Below are 24,830 nucleotides of genomic sequence, written 5' to 3'. Positions count from 1 at the left end.
CAGGTATTTAAAGAGGGCTATCATGTCCCCTCTCAGTCTTCTCTTCTCCGACATCTTCAGCTCCCTCAGCCATTACTCATAAGGCTTGGTTTCTAGGCATCTGACCATCTTTGGCTGCATCTGCAATGCAGAAATAATTCAGGTTGACCACTTAAATTGCCATGTCTCAGTGCTGTGGAATTCTGGGAACCTTAGATCTGTGAGACATTTAGCCTTCTCTGTCAAAGAACTCTGATGCTCCACAAAACTACAGTTCTCCGAATCCTGTAGCATTTCTGGAGTGCAGATGCAATGACTCTTCTCTGGAGATGCTCCAGCTTGTCAATATCCTTCTTGAATTATGGTGCCCAGAATGGGACACGGGATTCCTCCAGGCGAGGGCAGAAGAGAGTGGCACTACTACGCAATATGGAGTAGCAGGTCTCTCTATTCCCTTGGCAGCTGTAACCAGGAGCAAAACATTGGCAAGGAGAGAGGCTGCTCTCTTTACTCCGCTCTCCATCCAGCCAGTTATCAGCTACAAATCTCCAAACAGCTGCTTTGCTTCCTTTGGCACCCCTCCATCATCTCTCCTACTACTAGATAAAAAGAAGCTCGAGATTTTTCTTTTTTTCTTTTCGCAGGACAAACAGCAGGCCAAAGGATGCTTAAAGCTCTTCCTCTCTGCTCTTCCACAGTCAGTGGTTTGCTTATTGTACAAAAAAAGACAGAATGGCTGGGTCACAACTAGTAGAGCCCACAACGTATAACAACATTGAGGAGATGCCACCAAAACCACTATCGTCATCATCATCATCATGTATAAGGGGGGAGGGAATAGCGGGATTTATTTATATTGTATGAATTTTATTGTACACTAGTTGTAAGCCGCCTCAATCCTACGGAAGAGGCGGGATAGAAATAAAATGTCGTCATCGGGTGCATCTACACTGTAGAAGAAGGAGAACCAAAGACCACATGCAGGTTATTAACCTAGAATCCAACTGGGGAGATTGTTCATGTGCAAAGGTTTGCCACACCTGCTATTTTACAGCATGTATATCATGGGTTGGACTAGAATCATAGAATCGTAGAGTTGGAAGATACCACAAGGGCCATCCAGTCCAACCGCCTGCCATGTATCACAATCAAAGCATCCCCAACAGATGGCCATCTAGCCTCTGCTTGAAGACCTCCAAGGAAGGAGACTCCACCACACTCCGAGGAAGGAGTGTGTTCCACTGTCGGACAGCCCTGACTGTCAGGAAGTTCTGCCTAATGTTGGGGTGGAATCTCTTTTCCTGTAGCTTGCATCCATTGCTCCAGGTCCTGTTCTCTGGAGCAGCAGAAAACAAGCTTGCTCCATCCTCAATATGGCATCCCTTTAAGTATTTCAACAAGGCTATCATATAATCACTTAACCATCCCTTCTCCAGGCTAAACATACCCAGCTCCTTAAGTCTTTCCTCATAAGGAATGGTTTCCAGGCCCTTCACCATTTTGGTGGCCCTCCTTTGGACATGCTCCAGTTTCTCCACATGCACATCCTTTTTGAATTTTGGTGCCCAGAACTGGACACAGTGGTCCAGGTGAGGCCTGACCAAAGCAGAGTACAGCGGCACTATTACTTTTCTTGATCTAGACACTATACTTCTATTGATGCAGCCTAAAATCGCATTGGCCTTTTCAGCTGCCGCATTGCACTGTTGACTCATGTTCAACTTGTGGTCTACTAGGACTCCTAGATCCCTTTCACACATGTAAGTCTCGGTCACCCATCCTATATCTGTGCATTTTCTTTTTCCGCCCTAAATGCAGTACCTTACATTTCTCTGTGTTGAATTTCATTTTGTTAGCTTTGTCCCAGATTTCGAATCTATTAAGGTCATTTTGAATTTTGATCCTGTTCTCTGACTATGACTCTGGAAACCAAGGTTCAAATCCCACTTTGACCATGTTAACCCACTGGGTGGCCTTGGGCAAGTCACACTCTCTCAGCCTCAGAGCAGTAATGGCAAACCCCCTTGGTAATGGCAAACAGAGTGGTAATGGCAAACTTGGCAAGAACCATCCATATTAGATTTTGCCTTAGGATCACCATAAGTTGGAAATGAGTTGAAGGCACACAACAACAGCAAATGTGCATGCATGAATGAAGACACAACCAGAATATTCATCGCACACTTGATTGGATGAGGGAAAATAGACTTAAACTGAATCCAAATAAAACGGAGGTACTCGCTATGGCAATCCTAATCTGGGAATGGTGATAAACTCTCCTATTCTGGACGGGGTCACTTTTCCCCTAAAGGACAGTGTTCATAGCTTGGGGGTACTCCTGGACTCGTCGCTTCAGCTGTCATCTCAGGTGGACGTGACAGCCAGGAGTGCCTGTTATCAGCTTCAACTGATACGCCAGCTACAACCCTTCCTGGAACGGGAAAACCTAGAAACGGTTGTACATTCACTGGTAACCTTTCGTCTCGATTTCCATAATGTGCTCTATATGGGGCAACCCTCATGCCACGTTCGGAGCTGCAACTGGTCCAAAATATGGCAGCCAGATTGGTTACAGGGAGTTCGAAATTTGACCCTATTACACCTATTTTAAAATCCCTACACTGGCTGCCTGTTAGTTTCTGGGCACAGTATCAGGTGTTGGTCATTACCTATAAAGCCCTGCATGGCTTAGGTCCAGCTGACCTGACAGAACGCCTCCTCCCATACAATCCTTCCCGCACTCTCAGGTCCTCTGGGAAGAATCTCTTGCAGTCTAAGAAAACCAGACTGGTAACAACTTCCCAGAGGATGCTTTCTGTTGCTGCTCCAAAAATCTGGAATGACCTGCCGGAGGAGATCTGCCTTATAACATCTTTGGGGGCCTTTAAGAAGGCAATAAAAACGGATCTCTTCCGGCCGGCATTCCCAAATTGACCTCCTGGGAATGTTCACTCTCCAGTTGGGAATTGTTGTTTTTAATGGTATTTTAAGGTGGGAGGGAAATAGGGAATAGGATTTTATAGGTTTTGCTATGTTTTTATTTGTGGTTTGTTGTGTTTTATTTTTATTGTTCTTATTTTTGTTGTTACCCGCCTCGATCCAATACAGGGAGAGTTGGGATCCAAATAAGTATTATTATTATTATTATATTATTATTATTATTATTATTATTATTATTATTATTATTGTCCCCTCACAACCTAGATGCACAATCACACACAAATATTGCCTCTTTCCCACCCTCACCACTACATGTGTTTGTGTGTACGCATACATGTGTGCATGCACATGCCCACAAGAGCACAGACTTTGCAGCATTCTCCATACATCTGCCGTAGGTGTCCATTGAGGATCCCACTTTGGGAGAAAGGTGAGGTATAAATCCAATTAAAAAATAAAGATTCAGCTAATATGGGGGTCCTTAGTCTCTCGCAAGTGGGCAAACTGGTCTTGCACAATCTGTTCCTCAGTCCCCTTTCACAAGACTTTGCACTACTTTTGCACAACCCTCCCCAACCCAATTGCCCATCCCTGCTTTGCTTGCTGTGCTGCATTTGGGTGTGATTGATTCTGTCTCCTGTCGCCAAGGAAACGCAAGATCCCACCCCCAGGATTTGGCAGGTGAATGATACAAAAGTACTCATCTCTGCAGAGTAAATTGTTTTTTAAAAAACGAGTGCCTCTTTTATTTATTATTATTAGGGAGAGTTGCTGGGCCTGTTATTGATCGCAGGCTGAGGCAAGTAAGCTTCCTGCCTGATGCAGCTGCCACTTCCTGCCTAGTTCCTCAACCCTTCCCCATCTGTTGGAAATGCATTAGATTTTCAAAACAACCAGTGCTTCCCCCGAAAATGTCACTGAAATTGTTCATGGGGTTGCAGGTGAAAAGGAAAATAACACAATCAAGAAAATATTTTTGGAGGGTGAGCTGGGAGTGAGTCTACAATGATGACCCTCTCCAAATTGCATAATGTTTCTTAAAGACCCTTGTCAGGATCCCACCATAACACTTGCCTACTGCAAATATACACTCAGTTGTGTGGTGGTTGTGTTACACCACTCTTCAGCTGCATACCAGCCTTGTGTGTCAGTTGCTTATCTGTGGATGTGCCTGCTGTTTCCAAAGTGCCAGGGGTCCAGATGGTGCATTGAAGGCACTCCATTCAAGAATGTGTGACTGCATCTGCAAGGCTTACATTTGCAGGATGCTGCTTATGTGACCGATGAAAACAAGAAAACAAAAAGAGAGATTCCAACTAAACATTAGGAAGAACGTTTTGACTGTAAGAGCTGTTCAAGAGTACAAGACACTCCCTTAGAAGAAGACGGACTCTCCATCTTTGGAGGTTTTTAAATAGGTTGGATGGCAATCTTTCAGGTCCTTAAGTTTCCTTCCAGCTCTAAGATTCTATGGCCTCATTCCCACTACGATATAAATCGTAGCAGGATTTGTCGTATATGACTCTAGTTCCCATTTGAAATCAATCCTGATCCTTATCAGATTGATTTCAAAGGGGAAAATTTGGGGCAGACCCCAAAACCACAAGGTTTCCTAACACCACTTCCAAAGTGGTGTTTTGGGGATGAATCGTTTTATTGTAAAACAAATTGATTCATCCTAGTGGAAATCACTGGCGGATTCGCATCCACCGGCTGTGACAGGGAAATGGCAGGGGAAGCTGCAATGGCCCTTGCCATCTCCCTGTCACTGGCCGTTCCGGATTCCCCTGTGTAAAGCAAATACCACCTATGCTCGAGCACCATTTAAATGAATGGGGCTTGTGCATATGGTGGTGTGGTGGCACGGTAGCGCGCGTGCACCACAGGCACACACCCCATTAGTCCTTATGGGACGCGCTACCCCTTCTTCCTGCGTGGCTTTCAGCGTATGCTGAAAGCCACGTAAAGCATGGCCGCGTATGATGCAGGCGCACTGTACTAATCTTACTGAAAATATATTCATGGGTAGCCGTATAGCAAAGTACAATAACACCCCAAATCCACAAAACAGTGATAACTTTATTTGGCCACAAAATGCACAAAATATATGATGTAAGCTTTTGAAGCTCTGCTAGCTTTGTCATCAGGCAAAGATGTTTAAAAAATCATACAGGAGAAAAAAAATATAAGATGTTAATCATAGGCCTGCATTTTTTTCAAGGTACTGTTGTGTTGTTTTGTGGAGGAATATCTATGCAAGTGGGTCCCTCCTCATTTTGGCCATGTGGCCTTGGGAACAAAGCATTTCAAAGTCCAGGGAACAAAATTTGAATGCCATTAGCAATGCAAAAAGGTACTGCTTGCGTATATATCCCTCCACAGAACAACACAACAACAACACCATCAGAATCAAAACAACTGATCTGATCTGGAGAAGGCAGCTTCTCATGTGGATCTGTGACAAAGCTTGGAAAAGATTATTTTTAGACTATAACTCCCAGAATTCCCCAGCCAGCATGGCCACTGGGAGCTGTATTCCAGAAAAATGAGGGCTGAACTCCTGCGACAAGGAGATGGAGAGTGACTCTGTACTCCGTGAGCTATTTGTGAATTGCAATGCCGTGCAACTGAAGGTGCCAAGAAACACTAAATGCACTATTGCCATGCTCAGTGCACCTCCGCATCAGCAATGGGACCCCATACTCAGTGGCACCAGATGCTCAACTCTGCTTCTGCAGCTGAATGCAGACATTATATCACATCCAAAATAGCACATATACTTAAGGGATTGTATGCAGGTGAAAGTCACTAACGGGATAAGAAACAATTGGTCCAAGCTCACAAAGCTCAGTGACGGTGCAAAGCCATGGGCTTTTAGGTAGTTCCGACATGAGCAAAATGGTAATTAATCTTGCCAGCCGATTCATATAGATTCATTCATATCCGTTTCTCTTTGAGGCAGCTCAGTCCAAAGCTGTGAGCAGCTCTGATGGAGACAGGGACAAATGCAGCCCTTCTCCATCTTCCTCTGAGATTCTCTGTCTAGTGAAGACTGTGTGAGCGGAATAGATCACCCGCTGAGCTGGGGAAATAATATCTCAGTGCGTCTCCTTTTCCTAATTAATGTATCTCTCGCTTGCTCTTCAATTGAATTCTTGCTGGGAGGTTCCTCCTCTGGTATCTCCAAAGCAGCTTTGCTGTCTGTGCAGAGCAAAAATTACTGTTTTTAATCACGCCATGCAAATAAATCCTTCTCACCCAGCACCCTTTTGCAGCTGCAGCTGGTGACTTCTATGTCGGTGGTGTGGTGAATTTCTTCTGGGTTTTAGCCCAATCTATCCAGGCTGCTAAGCCCTATTCCTCAACTAGCACCTTGGACACTTCCCCTAAAGTGAAGACTGAAATCTACAATGGTTTCTCCAACCCACTGACACAGAAGACCCCAGCTCATGTGGCTTGGTAGATTTTTAAAACAATTTATGAGGCCATTTTGTAAGTTTGGGATCTGAGAACATCAGAAGTGGCCTGAAGATGGATCGGAACCAGAACTTGGAAAAACAAGCTTTTCCACTGGTCATGTTAGCTAGGCAACTCTTAAAGTTGTCATCAAAATCAGAAGTGGTTTCAATTCTGAGCAGATCAGCCTGGGGAGGAAGAAGGGCAGGAAACATCCAGTGCTCCATTTCATAGAATCATAGAATCCCAGAGTGGGACCCCAAGGGCCATCCAGTCCAACCGCATTCTGCCATGCAGGAACTCACAATCAAAACATCCCCAACAAATGGCCATCCATCTGTCCATTAGCAGGTGCACATTTTTGTTAAAAATTCCCATAGGCTTTTGAGATTTTAATCTTTTTAAAGAAAGGCCTTTTAACAGGTTGCTGTACTGCCTGTACCGGTGCTGTTTTAAACCTGCACTTTTAAAATAATTATTGTATGTTTTTACTGAACTTAATGACAGCCTAGCTGAGGTCCTATCTTGTGTTTGCCTAGGGTAAACCTTTACTCACGTCATTCAGTTGCAATTGTGCTACACCATCTTTTGGCTGAATCTCAGAACTGTGCAAACATTGGGGTGTCCGTCAATGTGCCATGACTGTTCTTGCAGACCCATGCTGCATCTACACTGCAGAATTAATGCAGTTTGACACAATGCTATGGAATTTTGGGGTTTTGTGATTTGTTGTGGCACCGGAGCCTGAGATGCCACACTGAGGAGACAAAGCATAATTTAAACTCACAGAGTTACCTAGTAATTGCACAACACTGCTTCATTAGTGAATGGTCATTGATTATATCTACACTGCAGAATAAATGCAGTTTGACACCACTTTAATTGCCATGGCCCAATGAAATGAAATTCTGGGATTTTTAGTTTTTTGTGAGATATTTAGCCTTCTCTGTCAGAGAGCTGTAGCCTCACCCAACTACAAATCCCAGGATTCCATAGGATGGAGTCATGGTAGATAACACTGTGTCAAACTGCATTATTTCTGCAGGGTGGTGACAGCCCCAGTGAATCAAATGTGCCCCAAAAGGCACACCACCCAAGGATACACAAGTGCATGCAAAACACACTTGTGGAATTCTACTTGCACAACTCTGAGTATATGCAAACACCAACAGAACGTCAGCTTTTAATTACATTTTAACACTAACCTTTTGTATGTTTTAGCTACATTTCTTTTTATTCAGAAGCCACTTTGAGTTCCAGTTTTGGTAGGAAAGCCAGGATAGCAATAAAATTAGCATTAAGATCAGGACTGCCAAGCCAGTAGTCATTCCCATATCTTGTGGCAGAGAATCCCACAGGTTAACACCATCTTAGAGTGAAGGAAGACTTAGTTTTTTCCTGCCCTGACTCTGTGGCACTGGGTGACCTGCAAGAGGCAAACCTCTGCAGGATGTATCTGGCACCTGAGTCAAGGAAGGCCATGGACTGGATATCCCATAATCCAAAACAGGTGTGTCGAATATTGGAGCAGGGGGACACTCAAGACTGAATTGGTCCGGAAATCATCACTTTGGGATCAAAGGCCAAAGAGAAGAGCCTGAGACACAGCTAGTTTTGGGAGAACTGGATGCCCAAAGTGTGTCTGTCTCCAGCCACTCATGTCTCCAGCTGCCTAAGGGGATGCTACAGAAATGAGCAAATGCTGCAGGCGTTTAAATCTGTTTCAAGCCACCAGTCCCCCTGCTGCTCATCTGCCCCTTTGGCACAAATTCATAAAAGAGATTAAACCCCCAGATGCACACAGTCAGCAGTGAGCTTGGCTGAGTCACAGATGAGATGATAATGACACTGTAGGGCAGTCAAGGGACGGTGCACCTATTCAGAAAAGTGGGTTCGTGGAGGGAATAAAGAATGTCACCCTGCTAAACCAGAGCAAAATATCCGAATCTGGAATCCTAGAGTTGGTAGGGTCTCCCAGAGGCCACCAAGTGCAACCCCCTGCTCAGGGCAGGATCTCCAGCTAAGAGTATCTCCAGAGAAGGTCACTGTCCACCCACTTTTTGGAGATGTCAAGAGAAGGAGACCCCACCACCTCTCTTGCCAAGTGGTTCTATTGTTGAACTGCTCTCACAGTCAAGACGTTCCTTCTCATGTTCATCTGAAATCTACTTTCCTGTAACTTCAAACCATTAGACCTGGTTCTACCGTTTAGGGGAGCAAAGAACAAACCTGCTCCCTCCTCTCTGTGGCAGCTTTCGAAGTACATTGGCCCTCTGTATCCATGGATCCCCCCCCCTTTTCCAGCCACCGCTGAAGCGAGAAGGAGCCTTTGCAGCAGAAGCAGCAGCAGCTGCCATGTCTCATGTCTCCTCAGAGGGCTTCATGGTTTCCAGACCTTTCCCTGTTTTGGTTGCCCTCCTCTGGACACACTCCAACTTGTCAAAATCCTTATTGAATTGTGGTGCCCAGAACTGGACACAATATTCCAGGTGACGGCTGACCAAAGCAGAATAGAGTGGCACTAGATGTCCCTCAATCTAGACATCTAGACTTGATCTCACATCACCTCCAGTGTTGGACTATGACTCTGGATGCTAGGGGTCAATTCCCAGCTCATTCATGAAACCCATTGAGTGACCTTGGCCAAGTCACACTCTCTCAGCCTCAGGGGAAGACAATGGCAAACCTCCTCTGAATCATATCTTGCCAAGAAACCCCTATGATAGGTTTGCTTTAGGGTCTCCATAAGTCTGAAATGATTTGAAGGCATACAACACAGAGAGAGAAGCCTGGGAATGGTGTAGTCCTCCAGATGTTGTTGAACTCCAACTCTCAGCATCCCTCCACCATTGACAATGCTGCTTAGGACTGCTGGGAATTGCCTATCAGCAACATCTGTTAGGCCACACCATCCCCACTTCTGCTTCCAAGCACCATGCAAGCAGTGTCGGTTCCGGAGACATAAGAGCACGGATAGCAGATGTCGGAGCACATGGCCAGAGATCTTGAGATGAGAGAGAGGAAGGTGGGGGAGGCTTTGCAACTGCTGATGCTTCTGCTTTCTGGCTGCGCTGGGTGTGTGTTGCCTTTTAAACTTTACTATGAATAATGGCAGTGGAAGGACCTCCCAGGCATCTTGTTAAACCAGGCAAAGCAGAGCTGGAAAGGGGCCAGCTCAGTTCTGCATTGTGTGAATGCCCACATGCCCTAATTCCTAAATGCAGTGACCGGGAGGAGAGGCGTGCCAGCCAGGCCTGAGTTCCTAAGGGGGCTGTCGTGTGCAATTTAGCAGCTTGGTGTGTTGGCACACAAACACAAACACCCAGCGACAGAAGCCCGAGAAATGGGCACAGCCCCACTTTTCCCTTACATCCATCCATCCATCCATCTCAAGAAAGAGGAAAGCCGAGAAGGATGCAAGGAAGACACATTTCACAGCAGTTTTGGAGCTCTCTCGACATCTCTTCTGAATGTATTTTGTACCTTTGCTTTGGCCTAATAGAGCCAAGAAAATCCCACAATAGGTTTGCTGTAGGGTCACCATAAGTCAGAAATGACTTGAAGGCACACAATCACGAGAAATGGAGATATCAGGCCAATATGGACTGGAGATTTTGGTTTTATGGGCAACATGGCTACCCCTGCAATATTCATTCATTCATTCATGAAAATATTTGTAGCCTCTTCTATATCAAAAGATACCAGGCAGTACAAGTAAAATAACTGAAAACAAGTTGAAACAATTTGTAACAATAAAAATAATTTGTATTTTTATAACTATAAATATCTTTATATTGCGGGGTAGCCATGTTGCCCATAAAACCAAAATCCTCAGTCCATATTGGGATAATCATAGAATCTGATTCTATTATCATTCCAATATGGACTGAGGATTTTGGTTTTATGGACAACCCAGCTATATTCATTCATTCATGAAAATATTTCTAGCCTGTTCTATATTGAAAGATCCCAAGGCAGTGCACAAGTAAAATCAATGGAAACAAGTTGAAACAGTTTATAACAATATAAAGCATTTATAGGTGATTTTAAAAGCAGACCAACAGCCTTTTTTCTGAGTTTGCCATGGATAAAAATATTTTAGAATATAACAACAACAACAACATAAAAAATTAAAATGGACTAAAACATATTAAACATGATTTATTAAAGAATAAAACAGTTTTAAAATCACATGCAGGAGCATTTTGAGAGAAATCAGTGTGGCCTCCAAGGTTTTAGTGGATTGCTATGTTTTTCTTTGGTGCCTAAATGAAATCAGTGTTGGTGCCAGTCACAGAATCATAGAATCACAGAGTTAGAAGAGACCCCAAGGGCCATCCAGTCAAACCCTATTTTGCCCTACAGGAATACACAATCAAAGCACCCCCAAGAGATGGCTATCCAGCCTCTGTCTAAAAATCTCCAAAGAAGGAGACGCCACCACCCTCCAAGGCAGCATCTTCCACTGTCAAACAGCTCTTATGGTCAGGAGGTTCTTCCTAATGTTGAGATGGGATCTCTTTTCCTGTAGCTTGCATCTATTGCTCCGTGTCCCAATCTCAAGAGCTCCAGAAAACAAGCTTACTCCATCCTTAATATGACACCCCTTCAAACGCTTAAACAGGGCTATCATATCACCTTTTAACTTTCTCTTCCACATGCTCAACCTAAGTTCCCTAAGGCCCCATGCAGACCGGCACTTTGGGCCAGCCTGGGGGCAGAACTGGGCTGTAGTGTCTACATGATGCATGCCCCGGCTTACCCCCAGGGCACCGTGATGCCGCACACTGCACCACATGGCACACGGCATCACTGCGCTCCTCTGGCGCTGTGTCTGCCCGATGCAGTCCTGAAGGAGTACTGTAAAGCTGTGCTGCTGCGGCTATAGTGCTCTTTCCAGGGCACAATAAGGAGCTGCTTTTTGTGGCTCTGTTTTGCACCTTGAAAAGGCCAGTTCAGGCCCCTGGCATGCGGTTGCTGTGGCCCCGATCTGGCTGTGAAATGAGTGGCTGGAGGCTGCCCCCACAGTTAAGAAGGCCTTGCCCCCACATCCCTATACTGTACAGAGTACTGACCTCAGCGATGGGACATAGAGAAGCCTTTCAGACCTGCAGACTTTAGCCATTAGGCAGGCATATATAGGGAGAGCTACTCCTTCAAGTAGTGATATCTGAAGCTGTTTAAGGCTTTCAGTGTCATGCCAATCACCTTTTGATCTGAAGATACTAAATGACACTCCCTTGGAGAGTGTTTGAGTCTCTTTCTTTAGAGGTCTTTAAACAGAGGCTGGATGGCCATCTGTTGGGGATGCTTTGATTGTGAGCTCCTGCATGGCAGGATGGGGTTGGACTGGATGGACCTTGGGGTCTCTTCCTATTCAGTGATTCTACAAAAGGATCTTAAGCATCAGGATGTGAATAATGGTGTCAACCCGCATTCTTTCCACAGCGTGGAAGCACCCCTGGTCACCCCCTTATGTTCCCCTCCCATGGCAAGCCTCCTCTGAACAACTCTTGCTAAGAAAACCATAGGAGAGGGTCACCTTCAGGCAACATGAAGGCAGGTAAGAACAACAATTATTTTCCATCCTGTAAAGGGATCTTACAGGATCTTTGAGACTAATTGAAAGAAAGAAGCTGGTAGCATGACCTTTCGTAGACTTGAATCAACGTCCTCAGACACATCTCCAGTCAACATAGACCTAAATCTACAAAAGCTCCTGCTACCATCTTCTTTCGGCTAGTCCCAAAGGTGCTACAAGATCCCTTTGCACACAGATTTTACAGACCAACACAGCTGTGTCTTCATATTTTCCATCCTGAATATGCAGAAATGTGATTCTTATATATAAAAAGAATGAACCTAAATGAGAGTCTCACTTCACCATATTGCAGCTTTCCGCCCACCTCCATTCAAAGATTTCCCAGTCCTGCAAATGCCTTCATCAGCACTAGAGTCCCCAAACCCAAATGCAACAAAGCCCAAGCCCAGGAACTGAGATGAGCACGTATTTCTCCTGTGTTCACCATTGCTTCCATTTCCCTCCTGTCACCTAAACTCAGTTTTAGATTCTTAGCCCCTCGAGAAAATCAGGAACCTGATTTCCTCAGATGCATCTCTAGTCTACAAAAGCTTGTGCTACCAGCTTCTTTCTTCCATTTAGGTCCAAAACACAGTGCAGAAATAACCCAGTCTGAGACCGCTTTAACAGCCCTGGCTCAATGCTAGGGAATTCTAGGGAATTCTGTAGTTTTGTGAGACCTTTAGCCTTCTGTGCCAGAGAGCCCTGGTGCCACAATAAACTCCAGCTCCCAGGTGCTACAAGATTTCTTTGCACACAGATTTTCCAGACTAACACATGCAGAAATGAACATGTAGAAATGTGATTCTGCATGTGTACTTTGTATATAGATCAATTGGACTACTTAAATCCATTAGTAGAAGAATCTCTTTTATTATTATATATCTAAATGAGTTTGTTGCAGTCATTGTGTGCCTTCAAGTCATTTCCAACTTACGGCAACCCCTAAGGCAACCCTATCATGGGGTTTTCTTGGCAGGTTTCTTCATAGGGGGTTTGCTGTTGCCATCCTTTGAGGCTGAGAGATTGTGACTTGCTCTAAGTCACCCAGTGGGTTTACATGGCTGAGCCAAGATTCAACCCCTGTTCTCCAGAGGCATAGCCCAATGCTCAAACTTCTTCACCTCTCTCTATTATTATTATTATTATTATTATTATTATTATTATTACATCACAAAAATCTGCATGAAATGTGACAAAGTACCATCAGCTCTATCTGTGTATGTGCTTCTGATCCAACACAGTCAAACTCTGACCCCTTAAACTTGGCATGCATATTAAGGAGACCGAGAGTATAATTACATTCTTTTGAAAATGTTCTAATGTTACCCAATTAATATCTGTTTATTAGTGGCAGTGCAGACTCACACTGAGTCAACATGTCTCAGGGATTATAAACTGTCTCTGCAGTAAAAAGGCTCCTGAAGAGCCAGGGGTCTCCTTAAGAACAGGAAGACTTGAGGCTTCTTCCAAATGCTAGTAATTGCTTTGGAAGTGACTATGGCAGACAAGTCTACATAGAGACCACCAAACATAGCATTCAAACACGAATCAAGGAACACGATAGACATTGCAGACTGGGTCAACCAGAAAAATCAACAGTAGCAGAACATGTTATAACCCATTCTGGACATAAAATGTTGTTTGAAAACACTGAAATTCTGGACCATGTCAACAACTATCAGGTCAAAATGCACAAGGAAGCCACTGTAATCCACAAACACTTGGACAACTTCAACAAGAAAGAAGAAACCCTGAAATTAAACAAAGTTTGGCTACCAGTCCTGAAAAACACCAAAATGAAGATCTAGCCCATGCAAATGAGGAGCAGCCAGGGTCAGGGGGAGATTCCCATCGGACAATGGATCACTAATTAAAGAGACACCAGAGGCCTTGCCATTCAATAACAGAACATGAAACAGATTAACATGCAAATTGCTTCCTCTCAACTAACAGTATATATACCCCACTCTCTTCCATGCCAGTCTTCTCTGAAGATGCCAGCCACAGATGCTGAAGAAACGTCAGGAATCAACTCTTCTAGAACACAGCCTCAGAGCCCGAAAAACCCACAAAAAACATGCATGCCTGCCATGAAAGCCTTCAACTTCACAATGATATTTTTTTATAACTGCATTTTCATGCAATGGATGTTGTGTGTGTGTGTGTGTGTGAGAGAGAGAGAAAGAGAATGAGAATGAAGTGAAGGTAAGTTTCCTTGCGTTGCATGTACAGAAGCTAAGACAACCCAGCTTTCTGCTTCCTATCTATGAAGAGACTGAGTCAGAAATGAATATGTATCCATGTGCTGGTCAGTTCTTTCATCACGCACCACAATATTTGCATAAGGAAGAAATAATTTGCATCCAATGCAGATGTGTCTGACCAGATTTGGAGAACTAGAATAAGGCAACCCTAAGAGCAAGCAAAAAGGCAAGTGGGAGGAACATTCCTGGTGGGAAGAACTGGGGAAGGCTGAAAGAAGTGCAAGGAAGGTAGAGAGGAGACACTAGTAGGAATAAAGAAAGTATTTTGGAAAAGAACAGAGAATGGCAAGAGAGGAAGAGAATGTGTATGGTGTGTGTGAACTCAGTTATTGAAGAAACACTAGTGTGAAGAAACAGTGCTGTGAGGCATATAATAAGTCTGAATTAAGGCGAACCTGGGTAATTTTGCTAGCAAGCAATAACAGAGAAGAGGCACTTCAGGGTTTCAGTTCAGAGGGAACTTGGACAGCTGTGGAATCTATTGTGCTGGTTATTACCTTTAAAGCCCTACATAGTTTGGGTCCAGGTTACCTAGATTGCCTCCTCCCATACAATCCGTCCCGTATAGTCGAGTCCTCTGGTGGACATTTACTCCAGTCGGCCAAACTAGATTGGCAACTCTCAGCCATAGGATTTTTTATTCAGCCATCCCCAAACTGTGGAATGACATGCTGGGAAAGATCCGACAGCTGAATGCACTGTCCGAATTTAAAAGAGCATTGAAGACAAGTCTCTTCTGGCAGGCGTATCCAGATGATTTTAAAATTGTAAAGTTAGAAGCTGAATTTTAATTATGAAATGTTTTAAAATGTTCGTGTCTTATTTGCCCTTTTAAACTGTTGCATGTTTCAATTAATGTATTTTAATTGATGTAATTCATTGCTGATTATCTTTTTTTTTCCTTCTTCTTCTTTAAGCAGAAGTGGGGTGTCTTAGGGACACTTTAGTTGTGGCTTTCCTTTGCTGGCAGTGGGTTGGACTAGATACCCTTTGATGATCCCTTTCAGAGCTATGATTCACTTGGGACCCCATCTCATTTTTAATTTGTGACACCTATTTGACCAACATCAGGGCAAGAAAGAATGGAAGGGAAGGGAGAACCAATTCGAATCGTCTCCCAGAAAAATAGATAAATGGACCATTCGTCTCTGAGGCAACAGCAGGCTCTTGGCCTCTTTATTCTAGAGCTTCTTCTGCCTTTGCAAACTGACATTTTCATGGAACAACCCATCTGGCAGCACAAAGGGGATAAACCATCTGCAGTTTGGCTCACGATGTATCAAAAGAAACACGGTTTCTGATGAGGAAAAAAAGAAGAAATACTTTTTCTCCCTACGGATAAGGCTGAAACCTTCCTGGCTGGGACCATTTTTCATGCAATGTGTGGATTGCTGGAAGCTGTATCGGTTGGATTTCTGCCCATTACAATAATGGTCCAAAGCCCAGAAATTCTCTTGGCAGCTGAATAGATGAAGATGGCTGGTGTCCTGGCAGGCTGAGATGGTGCCTTCGGAAACAGGCCAGGGGCTCTACCTGTTGGGCTCCATCCTTGGCTGTAGAGGCATCTCATTTCAGGAGCCTCACTTCTGCCAGGTGCAATCTCTTCTCAAATGCAAACTTGCTCAATGACAAAGCTGATGCAACATATGCTCAGCAGACCCCAAGTACTGAATCTCCATCTGGTGGCTTCAGACTTCAGGGAGGCAGAATCCAGTATCCTTGGGATGGAGGTGGCAAGCCCACTGGAGCCAAAAATATGTACAGTAGTCCCTTGGTATCTGCTGGGTTTGGATCCAGGACCCACCATGGATACTAAAATCTGTGGATGTTCAAGTCCCATTAATTACAATAGCATAGTGAAATGATGTCCCTTATATAAAATGGCAAAATCAAGATTTGTATTTTGGAGTGTGTGTGTGTGTGTATTCAGTTCGTGGATGCTTGAATCTATGGATATGGAGGGCTGATTGTATATGAAAACCTCCACATCCAGATTTGGAAAAGAGGTTTTGAGAGTGGTAGATAGTTATGGGTGGTTAGTAAATTCACTCTCATTTTTAAATTCTGAATATTATTTTATTTTTATTTTTTGCTTGTCAATATCAAGAGAAGTTTGATGTTTTATACACCATAAAGAGTCATCAGTTGTATGGAATGTACCTTAATAAGAAGGCAAGTAGTTTGACAGGAAAAGCACTTATTCCTATCTAAGGGGCGAAACAGATAGGCAGGAAAAAGTGGCTTGAAGCTGCCTTTTCTGAAGCCACATTGAAACCCCACAAACCGCACCACCGGCTCCCAAGGCAGCTGGAGTGTTCATGTCATGAGCACATGATATGGCTTCAAACCAGGAAGAAGCGGAAAACAGTGGCTTCTTTTTGAAACAGCTTTTCTCTGCATAAAGGCACTTTCCTGCTGGCTTCAAGGCTTGTGTCATCTAAACACCACACCTTCAAGTCAGCCTGAAAGCACCTCTTTTTGCCTGTCTGTTTAGCCTCCAAATGTGGAGAAATATTACTCTCAGATATTTAGATCTATTAAAATATTAGTAGGCAAGGTCTAGTGTTAATCATTTAATATGTTAAAATCACCAAATATGTTAAGAGTTAGCTAATATTAAATAAATATAATAATTTTTATAATAATTATATTTAATTCTGAATTTTAAAGGAGCAATATAAAGTGCTGAACCTGTTTTGGAGCTAGTCTTATGCACCTTGAAAGCCAACCTGGAACAGATTTTGTGGCGCCACAGACCCAAAGGCACCTGCCACCCCTGGAAATATTACCATTCTTTCCCAGTCTTAATTCAAGAGGAAATCTAGGACATGTGAAGTTACTCTACAAACTGCTTTCGTACAGGCAGAATATCAGCCAGTTACCATCGAGAAAGCACGGCTAGTCCATACTTCCCCCTGAGATTAAGAAGGTAGGCTTGCAGGTTTGCTGATGTGGCTACCAGCTTTTGAGCCATGGTGCTTTCTATACACGGCCTGCACTCTGATTGAGATGCCAAAGGGAGTTCCTTTCCTCATAATGGGCACTTATCTGCCCGCATCTACATGCTCCAGCTGCAAGGCTTTTATAGGATACAAGCCAGTTTCACACCTTGCTTTCTGTCTAAGCCAGCCATGCACTCAACACATGCCAAGAAGGAAGGGAGATTTCTTTTTTTTAAAAAAGATTGGTGTTGGAGAAATGCTACTTGTTTGGAGTGTGGCTCCCAGAATCCCTCAGCCAGATTCTGGGAGCTGCATCCCAAAGAAGGAATGGCGGCACACTCTGTGTTGGAACCATGAAATAAAGTTGGCCCTCCGAATCCACAGATTCTGCACCCATGCATTCAGTAATGCACAGCTTGAAAATATTTCCCCACCCCAAAAAATCCAAACTGGAAACCTAGATTTTGCCATTTGGTACAAAAGAGACTATTTTATTATGCCATTTACTTGAGCATCCACGGATTTTGGTATCCACAGAGGGTCCTGGAACCAAACCCCAGTGGATACCAAGGCTCACTGCACTCCCTTTCTGCACCCAGAAAGGGACCAATATGCTCTTGCTTGTTAACTGGGCCAGCCCGGTAAACACAGGCTCACACGCCCTTGCTTTGTGCATCTGTTTGAATAAGATCTTCACTGTGTCCTCCGGGATCAGCAGGGGTTTGGAGAAATGCCATTTCCAGAGCAGGACAAATAAAGACTAACAAAGCAATGAAAGCAGCAATGTGTTCTGTAATAAATAAATGCAAAACAGTTTATGTCATGATAAATTTGCTAGCCTTAAGTGAGAGTGGTGTAGCAGTGTGAACAGTGAACGATGACTCTGGAGACCAGAGTTCAAATCCCTGCTCTTCCACGAAAACCCACTTGGTGGCCTTGGGCAAATCCCACTCTCTCAGCCTCAGAAGAAAGCAATGGTGGCAAACCCCCTCTGAACAAATCTTGCCAAGAAAACACTGCAGTAGGTTTGCCGTAGGGTCACCATGAATCAGAAATGACTTGAAAGCACACAGCAACAGCAACAAGATGCTATAAGACTCTCTGTTGTCCACAAATGCAAGTACCAGAGCCCTCTGGGCCTGGAGCCTGATCCCTCAATTCCTGAAGGAGAAAGGCAGGCAAAGACACTCTGCACATGCATTGATACTCTGTTAAATAAATTCCACTCCTTTATTCTCTCCTCTGCTCCTTCCTCCGATGTCACTCATTCCAAGTCTGGTATTCAGCATCCAAATCTCTCCCCATTTCTCTCTCTGTGTCTATATTTGTGCATGTGCTCATGTTTGAAAGTTCTCCTAAGTCCTGGCTCCAGTTAAGGCCTGGGGCCAGTCCTCTTTATTGCAGGAAATGTACAGAGAGGGATACATTTCAGGATCAATGAGACAAGTGCTACTTCTGCATTTTTTTGGAGAGTCCTTTCCTATTTTCTCTGGCAAGGTTTCTCAAATCAGAACCGAACACCATCTTCCACACAAGTTTTCATGCTTGCTGGGGAGAGCCACATCCTTCTGCCCCCCTGGTGCTTTGGGGAAATGTCTCGCTGTGCCTCCAGCTTTGAAAATCGCTGGCCTTTTGAATTGCAGAAGCATCAGCAAAGCTGATATGATCTCCTGTTCTCCATAAATCCCTCCCTCCCTTGCAAGATAGGCCAGCTCCGGGCAATGCCAGTTTCACTCCTGTCTGCCCAGCTGCCTGGTCTTTGGGTCAAGGTGTGGCGCCAGCTTCTTTGACTCTCTACTAGCAGTCTGTGCCCTCTCTGCTTTGCTCCTTTAGGCACATCCCTTGTCTCCCATTTATCTAATGTTCCCATGCTTTGTTTTCCCTGGCCTCCTGGGGACATGGACCCTACCCACTCTCTGACCTCAGGTGCCTCAAACTGTTCCCCTGTCCCCTCTTGTCACCAATGCAGCCTCTCAAGGATAGAACGGGTGGTGGATGACTTAGGCAGCTGGGTGTGTTCACCTTGGAGAAGATGGAGAGATGACGTGAGGGCTATCTTTACATCTGTGAAGGGACGTCATGTAGAACAGTGGTTCTCAAACAGTGGGGTGGACACAAATGTTGTTCAAGGGGGGCTGTGAGACTCGGAGACTCTGATCCCTTCTCCTCTTCCCGAACTTTTTTTATGTGTAAAATTTACACATGTGTGGAGTTACATATTGAATTTACTTTAATAAAACTGTTCTAATTTGAACAATGATATTCCCTTATAAAATGTTAAAATATGAATATACATAAATGTACAAATGAAAACTGTTGTTGTTGTTGTGTGCCTTCAAGTCATTTCTGACCTATGGCCACCCTATGGTGAACCTATCATGGCATTTTTTTGGGCAAAATTCATTCAGAGGAGGCTTGCCATTGACTTCCCATATGCACACTAAATTAAAAAAATATTATTCATGTACTGTACTATGTTGAGTGGGGGGTGCAATGTCCACATGTAGATGGAAAGGTGAGTCCCAAGGGTAAAAGTTTCACTGTTCACCTAAACAAAAATATCTAAACAGAGCTATTATGTCACCTCTTAACCGTCTCTTCTCCAAGCTAAACATACCCAGCTTCATAAGTCTCTTCTCACAGGGCTTCATGATTTCTAGACCCTTCACCATTTTTGTCACCTTCCTCTGGAGCATGTCCAAAGAAGGGCGACAAAATGTTGAAGGGTCTAGAAACCATGCCCTATTAGGAAAGACTTAGGGAGCTGGATATGTTTAGCCTGGAGTAGAGATGGTTAAGAGGTCATATGATAGCCCTGTTTAGGTATTTGAAGGCGTATCTTATTGAGGATGGAACAAGCTTGTTTTCTGCTACTGTAGAGAAAAGGACATGGACCAAGCTTCAGGAACAGAGATTCCACGTCAACTTTAGGAACTTTCTGACAGTAAGGGCTGTTCAACAGTGGAACCCACTCCCCTGGAAAGTGGTGGAATCTCCATCTTTGGAGGTCTTTAAGCAGAGGCTGGATGAGGATGCTTTGACTGAGAGTTCCTGCATGGCAGAATGGGGTTGGATTGGAGGGCCCTTGGGGTCTCTTCCAACTCAAGGATTCTATGGTTCTATGGGGCCAGTTTGTTTTTTGTTCCTCCAGAGACTAGATCATGAACCAATGATTCAAAAAGAGATTCCACTTAAACATTAGGAAGAACGTCTTGACAGTAGAAACTGTTAGAATGGACTTCCTCTGAGGATGGTGGACTTTCTGTTTTTGGAGGTTCTTCAACAGAAGTTGGATGGCCATCTTTCAGGAGTGCTTGAATTGTGTGGCCAACGGGGGTTGAAATAGATGGCCCTTGTGGCCCCTTCCAAATCTACGTTTCCATTATTTTCCTCAGACAAATATTTCTTTAGACCTATTGGATGGGGAATTACTCTGCTTTTCCTTCTGCGAATTTGTCATTACCCAAACAAGCGTTTGGTGAGTTTGTATTTCAGAGTCATCACGGGATCGGTGTGTGTGTGTTTTGTGTGTGTGTGTGTGTGAGAGAGAGAGAGAGAGAGAGAGAGAGAGAGAGGGACAGAGAGAGGGATGGGGTGGTTTTCACCTCTCTCTCTCTCTCTCTTAGACAAGAACTGTGGACCCTTTTCCTGGATGCTGTTTTGGCTACAGAGAGGGTGAAAAAAGGAGGTTCTGCTAAACCAGGCCACCCTGGTCACAAAAGGGGCTGTCTGCCTTGGTGTGGCAAGGAGCAGAATCTAGACTTTTCCAAAACGAAATGCAAGCCCCTGACTTCAGTGCAGCCCTGGAAGAGGCTGAAGAGGAAGGGAAGGCACATACCAGCTGAAGCACCTGGCTCTTTCATGGTGCCACTCTCCTGGGAGGGCACATGGCTTGCTTCTTCCCCTGTTGTACCTCAGACCACTCAGGAGGCACCGTTTGGTGCGACTATGGTGGAGGGGGAAAGGGTTCAGTTTGGGGTGCCTCTAGCTAACAGAAGGCACATGCTTTTTATGGAAGAGGGCTTTGGTTTTGCTGAAGCCCCCCCCCCACAGCTCCCTGAGTCTGCAGCTGCAATGACCCCCCTGCAAGCCATGGCTCCTTGTGCAGATGCAACTTCAGTACCCATCCTCTCTTCCACCTTGTCCTTGCCCAGTTTTTGGGCCAATGCAGGGGGTCCTCCCACAGACCTCATCTCACCCTCTCTGATGGCACAGAAGGACTGTGGGGGGTCTTGTTCCCTCTTTGCATTCTCTCTCTGCCAGGGTTGTGCAACCCTCCAGAGGGCGGGGATGATGCACCAGCAGGACGACCCACCCTGCCTCTTCCTCTATCTTTGCCCACATGCCCATACAGGTCTCCTGCCCTTTTGCCTTGGTCCCTGAGGGCCATGGGTAGAAGGAGGGATCCTTTGCCCCCCTGATCCCCCCTTTCACTTATTTTTGGGTGCTTCGGTAGCAGGGTACCTGGTGCCCTACAAATGCACCAGAACTGTCCACCAAAACCACCCCTTAATCCTCTCCTAAACTCCATCCCAGCATAAGCATCCTTGTTCTTGGGGAGGGGCAGTGATTCCTGGGCACGTTTTCTGCTGGGCATGCAGGCAGAGGTGGAGGGGGGCATCATCCCCTTAGGCATCTCCCCAAATGCCGGACTGTTTACACAGATTACACCCCCTTTTTTCGTACCTCTGCTCCCCCCACCTGCCTGCAGCAGGGCTTCCTTTTTTGCTGGGTCCCGACTAGAGTGGCCCCCTAGACAGGGTTTCCACAGGTCCATAGTTTGCATCCATAGGGTTGACACTCCCCTTGCGCCAATGGATGCTATGGGGGTTCAGGCAAGAAGGCTTGGCACTCCACCCAAGAAACCCTCCAAGGGATTCTCTCTGCTCCTGCAGGGAGTAGATCCAAACCATCCAAGGGGTTTACTCTACCCCTGCATTTTATTCCAGTGTGTGTGTGTGTGTGTGTGTGTGTGTGTTTCTTGGACATCTTTCTTCCCCCATCCCACCCCCTGGGGTCCCTCTCCCAAGGGCACTTACCTTGGATGGAGGGTCGGTGGTCCTCCCTTGTGTTCAATGCCTAAAAGGTGGCCTCCGAAGAAGAGCCCATCGCTGTGGTGTGGGGGGGGGGATGTGTGTGTGTGAGAGAGAAAGAAAGAGAGGAGGGGGTGGGCTCTTCCTCGCTGGAGCTCCTGCTGCCTAGAAAGAAGGATGCTCAAGCAGCGCCAGTGGTACCCAGGCGCGGAAGGATGCAGGGCTGGAGGCAGGAGACAGGCAGGGAGGAGGATGCAGGAGGAGGATGCTGAAGGATGCGGAGCCAGGAAGGAGGCGGACCCTGGGATCCAACCCGGCGCCTCCCTCCGAGGAAGAGGAGCAGGAGGAGGAAGGGCAGGAGGGAGCCAGCAGCGACAGGGACGCCCACAAGGCACACAAGGGGCGGGGGGCAGATGGCATCACCGCCCAGGAAGGGGCAAGGCAGGGCAAAAGGTGGGACTTGCAAGGAAGAATCAGCGTTGGAAGAGACCCCAAGGGCCATCCAGTCCCTTTCTTCTGCCATGCAAGAACTCACCATCAAAGCATCCCCTGCGACAGATTATAGAATCACAGAGTTGGAAGAGACCCTAAGGGCCATTCAGTCCAACCCCATTCTGCCATGCAGGAACTCACAATCAAAGCATCCCCGAGAGATGGCCATCCAGCCTCTGTTTAAAGACCTCCAAAGAAGGAGGGCCGTTCCACTGTTGAATAGCCCTTACACCCAGGAAGTTCCTCCTAATGTTAAAGTGGAATCTCTTCTCCTGTAGTTGCGTGCATTATTCCAGGTCCTATCCTTCGGAGCAGCAGAACACAAGCTTGCTCCCTCCTCCTCAGTGTGACACCCCTTCATATACCTAAACAGGGCTATCATATCACCTCTTAACCTTCTCTTCTCCAGGCTAAACAGCCCCAGCTCCCTCAGTCGTTCCTCATAGGACATGGTTTCCAGGCCCTTCACCATTTTAGTCGCCCTCCTTTGGACAGCTCCAGTTTGTCAACATCCTTTTTAAACTGTGGTGCCCAGAACTGGACACAATATTCCAGGTGGGGCCTATCAAGATCAAAATAGAGTGGCACTATTACTTCCCTTCTAGACACTATACTTCTATTGATGCAGACTAAATTTGCATTGGCCTTGAACTCATGTTCAGTTTGTGGTCTACCAGGACTCCTAGATCCCTTTCATGTCTAATCTCCTTAAGCCAGGTGAGTAGTATAAAAACCCCACTTCTTGTCAAACTCAAAAGTGACAGGTGCCCTGCCCCTTTTGGGCCTTAGTCCCGCCTCCTGGATATATGGGTTCTAAGTGCTGGATATGGGGGTTGTATGTGCTGGATATGGTGTTCTAGGTTCTGGATGTGGAGGTTCTGGGTGTCAACAGGACAAAATGGGGGTTTAGATTTGGGGGTTCTAGATCGGGGTTCCAGAGGAACCCCAAAAGGTAGGCCATTTGGGGGTTTTTGCCAAAGAGGTTTTCGGGTGCACGTGTGACCCCTCTATGAACTCGCCTCAGGACCGCCGACCACGAGGAATGGGTCCCATCCCCACCAGACCAACGGTGTAGTAGCAAGCCGCATTCAAAGATGACAAGCGGCGGCCATTTTATCAGCGTCAACGAAAGTTTTCAGGGTGGGTGTGATGAGTCTCCGAATGTGTCTCGACCTCCTGAAATGAATGGTTCAGAGGCCCGGCGCGATCTGAGCTTCGCAAAGGCGCGATGCACGGATCGTGTCCCCTTGCTCCGCCCCAGGGGGTGTTTCAAAAAACGGTGCGCTTTTTGATCATCGCTGACTGGTCCATTTCCCACCGCTCTAACCAATGAAAGCTAGGAGAGTGCCCTCCCCTTCAATGTCAAATGTACAGCCTTCCTCCCTAGGGCCTCTGCACTCAGCCCAATGCTGCATTCTCCCTAGGCTCCAGGGCTTTCTCTCCCCAAGAGCTCTTCCTGCATAGACTAGCCCCACCGGTGTGTTTTCCCCAAAAGAGCATCCATTTTTCATGTAAATAATGATTTTAGGAGTGAAATGTGACCCCCTTGCTTTGATCATCCAAAATTCATCCATGATGATTTTGGGGCATGTGTGGTCCCTGAGCGCATCTTGGGACCCCTGATCACTAGGAACAGCTTTTGTGGTTCTCGGAGATTCCTCGAGGGATGGTGAGGCTTTCAGGGTCACAAACCTGTTTTTCAGGGCGAAATGTCATACATAGGAGCCTTCCCAGGACCCCAGCTCTCACCCTGATGCTGCTGCAGTCTTCCTAAGCTCCCAGAGGTCTTTCCCTCCCCAAGGTCTGTTTCTGCATAGAGAAGCCTTGTGTGTGTGTGTGTGTATGTGTTCCACCTAATAGAGAGACCTTTTTTTTTCATGGAGATATTCCTTTAGGGTGAAGTGTGAACCCTCCCTGTGGTCATACAAAATGTCTTGAACACCAGTAACAGATTTCAAAGCCCTCTGGATGTTTCATTATTCAAAGGAAAACTGTTTTGCATTTGTTTGTTTTTTGGAATTTCCATTTTGCAGACCGTATTTTGTTCTTCTTGTAGCACAAACTTGCATTTTGAGGTAAGGTGGGAGCCTTTTTCCACACTCAAACTACAAGCCGGGACCAAGAGGAAAAGCTTTCCTTG

General features: G+C 45.5%; 1 protein-coding gene across 2 annotated transcripts in view; it reads right to left on the bottom strand.

Moving 5' to 3' along the window:
* Positions 1–22,503, bottom strand: part of PHF24 (PHD finger protein 24) — a 59,441-nt gene extending 36,938 nt beyond the window's left edge. For both annotated transcript variants that reach the window (XR_006102577.1, XM_042455776.1), the window contains exon 1: positions 22,205–22,503. The gene's annotated coding sequence lies outside the window, so the exon portion shown is untranslated. The remainder of the gene's footprint in view (positions 1–22,204) is intronic.
* Positions 22,504–24,830: the final 2,327 nt, after the last annotated feature.

The sequence above is a fragment of the Sceloporus undulatus genome, chromosome 2 (genome assembly GCF_019175285.1).
Source record: "Sceloporus undulatus isolate JIND9_A2432 ecotype Alabama chromosome 2, SceUnd_v1.1, whole genome shotgun sequence".
Lineage (NCBI taxonomy): Eukaryota > Metazoa > Chordata > Lepidosauria > Squamata > Phrynosomatidae > Sceloporus > Sceloporus undulatus.
This window is presented reverse-complemented; position numbering and strand designations above follow the sequence as displayed.